Source organism: Myodes glareolus, chromosome X, assembly GCF_982192425.1.
Source record: "Myodes glareolus chromosome X, mMyoGla1.1, whole genome shotgun sequence".
NCBI classification, from domain to species: domain Eukaryota; kingdom Metazoa; phylum Chordata; class Mammalia; order Rodentia; family Cricetidae; genus Myodes; species Myodes glareolus.
Genome location: NC_142053.1, coordinates 138,213,650 through 138,219,151, shown reverse-complemented (window position 1 = coordinate 138,219,151; position 5,502 = coordinate 138,213,650). Strand labels below are relative to the sequence as shown.

At 42.4% G+C, this 5,502-nt stretch overlaps 1 pseudogene; it reads right to left on the bottom strand.

The window, feature by feature from the left end:
• Positions 1–3,413: 3,413 nt before the first annotated feature.
• Positions 3,414–4,141, bottom strand: LOC125418005 (E3 ubiquitin-protein ligase RNF138-like; annotated as a pseudogene).
• Positions 4,142–5,502: the final 1,361 nt, after the last annotated feature.

Sequence of the window (5,502 nt, the reverse complement as noted above, 5' to 3'; positions counted from 1 at the left end):
AGAGAAAGGGAGTCTGGGAGGAGCAGGGGTTTGGAAATGAATATAATTCAGATATGCTACATAAAAGTCTCTAAGAATTCATAAAACATTATATTACAAAACACCAACAGCCCTTATGAAGACATTTTCTCTATTATTAACCACCCCAGAAGTAGTCATCAAAGTGGCATTTCACACAATAAATTTATTTTACCCATGTTTTAACTCAGTATAAATTCATATGTCATATATTCTTTTGTTTTTTAAATTTAGTTCATTTTACTTAACACTGCTATTTGTGCAACTTTTCCTGTATCTGGTAGTGATCATTTGTTTCTTCTCATTTCTGGGTGGTATTCCATACTGTACATATGCTATGCTTCTTTATCTAGTCTGCTGTAAATAGGCATTTATTTGTGCACTTCTCAGTTAGGTGCCACTAAGAATAGTGCTTCTATGAAGATTCTATAACATATTTTTTCAGTGACATATATAAACACTCTGTCAAATATACGTGTACCTATGGGTAGAATTGCCAGGCCCAAAAGATGGCCACATGTTCAACTTCAGTGGAGACTGTCAAAAGGATTTCCAAAGTACTCAAAGACTATGCACATTTTTATTTTCAACACAGATTGCCATTCCAAAAGATTCCTTCCCCTAAAACCCAAACTGCATGTGAGATTCCATGTGGAACCTTTCACTATAGTAGGAGTAACTCATTAAAAGGAGGTGAGGCATGGTTGCACACCTTCAGTCATAGCATTCAGGGAAGCTGAGGCAGGTGGATTGCGACAACTTTCATCCCAGCCTGGTCTGCAGTCAATGATCCTGTCTCAAACAAAACAACAAAAACCAAAACTTTACCATTTAGGCAAAAATAATAATAATAATTTCTTGCTATTGTTTCAGTTTGAATTTCCTGATTGTCAAAGAACTTCACATAAAAGATAGTTAAATAAGCTAAATTAAGAATTTAAAAATATTCACATCATTTCCAAATTGGAGCTATTGGAACATTTGTCTTGTTCTGATTATCTCAGAAGGCTTTGTTTTATATTAATGAAATCAAGGCAGATTTTTAAATAATAGTTCTGAAAACATGCATATGCTTAAATTAATGCAAGAGTATGTTTTGAGACTTCTATTTTTAATTTTATTCACTAATCAGTTTTACTGGACATACATTTTGCTCAAGTATATTTGAAATAGAAATAGAAACCACCATGGACACAAAGGAATTGTAGTTTTTCAGGATCTTACTTCCAATAAAACTTTTGCTCAAACCTTTATGTTCTGTATCTCAGGTTTTATTCCTATAATCAGTTATAAACAAAGTTGCCACACATCTAATATCCTATGTGCTGTATGCTATGACATGACAATGTATAAACTCAGCTGGGCAGTGTTAGCGCACACCTCGAATCCCAGCACTCAGGAGGCAGGTGGATGTCTCTGAGTTCGAGGTCAGCCTGGTCTACTAGACTCCGGGAGAACCAGGGCTGTTTACATGGAAAAACCCTGTTTTGAAAAACTAAAGGAGAATAAGGAGGAGGAGGAGGAGAAGGAGGAGGAGGAGAAGGAGAAGGAGGAGGAGAAGGAGGAGACTCTCTTCACAAGTGATTTCTATTCTATCAACTGTATAGATCCCCCAAGTGACTATCTGTAGATATTCAGTGAAATTAACTACGCAAGCCACATGGGCAATAACAAAGTAAGAGACTAAAAACTGAAAAAGAAAAACAAACAAAAATTGCTGGAGTAATAGGCTGTGTTGAAGGTCCAGAAGTGAACTGAAGCTTGAAAGCTGGTAGGATTTTCCTCACTTGTTGAAGCTGAATTGGAAGCACAGGTTCATGCTGGCACTACGGGAGAAAGTGGGTTGGTGGGGAGGGAGCAATGTACAAAGCATAGAAAAGAAGAGGAGTAGCATATAGGAACTAAGAAAGCCCAGCTCACTTCTTATATGGAACGTAGGCAGGAGGGTCTTAAGCGAAAATAAGCTGAAAAAGTGGGCTAAAGTCAGAGAGTCACCGCTGACATGATTTAAGCAGCACCAAGCCCTGTACCGTTGTAAAAGTCTTTCCTCCAATGCAGGAAGAAATTGACCTATGGATTCTGAATAGCAACTCATGTTGTTGCACCTAACTGAATAATCTTTAAATGCACAAAGTCAGGAGACTCGCTGTTGAAAAGAAAGTGAGCTGGGATGGCATATGTCAATACCAAGGACAGACTAAGTGAGTCTCAGGGCATTCTGCGTGAAAAGTGAGGAAAAACTAAAGCAAAAGAGAGTCTTAGCTTTAATGAAAGATTTCGAGGAATGATGATTTTCAGTGGCTGTTTTGTAACTAGGGGGGAAGCTGAATATGGAGATGGGAAGCAGAGAGGCAGTAGAGGAGTGAGCAGGTCAAGGAAATTCCAACCATACCGAGGAACACACCCCAAGATGCGGATTAGGCTTTCATCTATTCTAAGGACATTGGAGAGTGGTGCAACCACTCCTTGGTATCTATGTGCATGCTTGAATATGTGTAGACAAATCCCTTTCCCCATGTTTACTTCATCCTGCCAACAGTCAACTCTATGCACATAAACCAGGGTACTGATTTAGAGCTCAGCAAAAGAAAATAAGATCCTAGCTGTGAGTATCACTCATTGTACGCTGTTGCACAGATTTATTTCCTCCTCCTCTCATCCCTATTCTTTCTCATCCTTCCTCCTCCCCTTTCCCACTCACCATACTCCCTCCTCCCTGTCCCTGCTCTTCTTGTCCCTATTTTTCTCATCCTTTCTCCTCCCCTTTCCCACTCACTACCCTCTGTCCTCCCTGCCCCTCCTCCTCTCATCCCTATTCTTTCTCATCCCTCCTCCTAGCCACTTTCCCACCCACCACCTTTCCTCCTCCTTCCTGTCCCTCCTCCTCTCATCCATATTCTTTCTCATCCCTCCTCTTCCCCTCTCTCACTCAAGTCCCTCCCTCCTCCTTGGCTCACTCTCCCCCCTTTTCAGTCACCTCTTACCTCCTCACCCTTCCCCCTCCTCCCATCTCTCTTCCCAATACCCCTCCCCTTTTCCATTCCTCTCCCACCTCTCTGTCCTCCCCCTCCTCCTATATTCTTCTTCTCTCCCACCATCCTCCTCTACCGGTCCTCCCCTCACCCTTCCCATTCCCTCTTCTGTTCCTCTTTCTTCCTGATCCCCACCCTCCTTTCAACTCCCCCACACCTCCATAGTCTTCCTTCCTCCACCCACACTCCCTGGTCTTCTTGTCCAAAGGACTAAGTTGTAAAGTAGCGCGCCTTTGATTTTCAATAAAAGAAATATTAAAACAGGCCAGACTGATTACTTTTATTTTAAGCACATCAAGTTATTGAAAGGATGGCTTCATGTAAATTGTCCCTTAGGAGCGATTGCAGAGCTGAGGAGAGTTTCTAGATGTTGGCATGCAGAGACTTCTCAACTGCAATCTGGTACTGAGTTTCCTCATCAGTTACAGATTCATGAAATCTCCATAATAAAATTGATGTCTCTCACTTAGATGACTAATGAAATTTCTGACAAGTTGAGTAGGGTCACCCAATAGAAGAGAGAGACAACTCGGGAAAATGGCTGGAACAATATATGCTCCGTGGTTGCTGTTACAATGCAAATGCTGTCTGGTCATGTTTGCTTCGCACAGAGGAGAATGAAAAAGTGGCTGATCAGATGGGATTGCACTGTCTTCTAGATAAGCCTCGGCATTTTCAGAAGTGGTTGCCTCACTGTTGCTGTTGCCCACGGAGGCATGAGACAGTTGGAAGCTTGAAAGACTTGAAGAAACTCCAAACTCATCTTGATACTATTTTACAAGTTTTGTAATGTTGTCTCATGTGACAGAGTTCAATATGTTGGGAACAGTATCAGCAACTACCAGGAAAACTTCTCATAACTGTCTCCAGGTCTAGGGCCCTCACTGCACATGATCTTTCTCGTCCAGTCACATTTCCACGGCACAGGGGCAACGGATCCCTCTCTTTTTCATTGCAGTTAGGAAACATTTTCAGCAGAAAACATGCTGACAGGCCCCAACCCGAACTGGTGCTTTGAAAACTTCTTGACAGATCGAACAGTAGAAATCACCTTCGGTGTAAGGCGTGGAGGCAGACTCAGCCTCTGCCATGGTGGTGACGGGTGGAGGCCCAAGGTGATGGGGGCTGTCAACTCACAGCTGCGGAGGTGGTGGTGGCAGCCTGGAGCTTGATTCGCTCTGACCCTCCAAGTGGTGCATCAGGTCAAATTACGTCTCTCTGCTGTAGAGGGGTGGTCCCATGTGGTCCAATTTCAGTCCATTACTGTTCTAAAGTTGACTGTGCTTTGGTGTAGTGGAAACCCAACAAATGAAGGGTGTTGCTCTGTTCTCATGGGCCTCAAAGCCCACCAGACCCGAAGCTCATGGTAATGTGGTCCCTCCCACTCCGCTGGCAGCCTTACTGTGTTTGAACTACTGTCTGCCTAGCTGGTGGTCACTGCAGAGTGGATAGCCACACTACAAAGGCCTCCTTAGCAACCAGCCCGTCACACCTTCAGCTGGTAGTGATATAAGCTGCACCAGGTCGATTTAATTTACAAAGATTTTTTTTTAAGTCTAGGGGGGTCTGGTGACACAGGCTTATAATCCCAGCCAGTAAGAGAGGCTGAGGCAGGAAGATCGTGAGTTCTAGTCCAGACTGGGCAACTTAGGGAGCAATTTAGGGGGTCCCTCATCTGGAAAAAGTAAGAAGAGTTCTATGAATAGAGCTTAAAGATTCTGTTGCAGCATGTACGAAATGCTTGGTTTAATCTCTAGTACCGCATAAAGTCCCCCAAAGAAATTCTTCTGTGTGGCCAATTAAGGATCACTGTTTTCAGGCAACTGTTTAACAGCATATTGGTTCTCCTACCTACACCAAGTTTCTTAACTCCTCAGCCATACACATGTGCACACACACACATACTCACATGCATGCGCTTTTAAAAGGCCAACAGAGAATGCATATGTGTATCATTTAAAATTCCTATGGAGGCTATTATCTTCATTAATTCAGCTTTCCAGTCCTTTCCTTTCATTAATGGGAATTGAAAAACCTATTAGTCTTCAACTCTGTCAGGTGAGACCTTTAAGTCCAAGGCAGGAATCTACAACCTAATTAGCTGACCTCTTATCAGACCCCTGCTTTAGAGTTTTCCCACCTGTACTGCAAACCCAAGCAAAGAATTGTGTGATGTTAACTATATATGAGCTTTTCAAATCATCTATTCTCAGACCCAGACAGGTAAAGTGTTTTCTTTCATCTTACCCAAAAGTCATCAATGTCCTAGATACTTTTACAGCATTGACAGCCTGACTCTTTGCCATCAACTTGCATTTCTGAACAGAATCAGTCTCCCTAGTCACCTAAAGCTATGGGCAGTAACAGAAAATGTCTTATGAAGGTTTTATTTCTGTTCACTGAAGAAATTCCCAGCCAAATATCAGGTAAATATGTCCCTCTGATCTTCAGT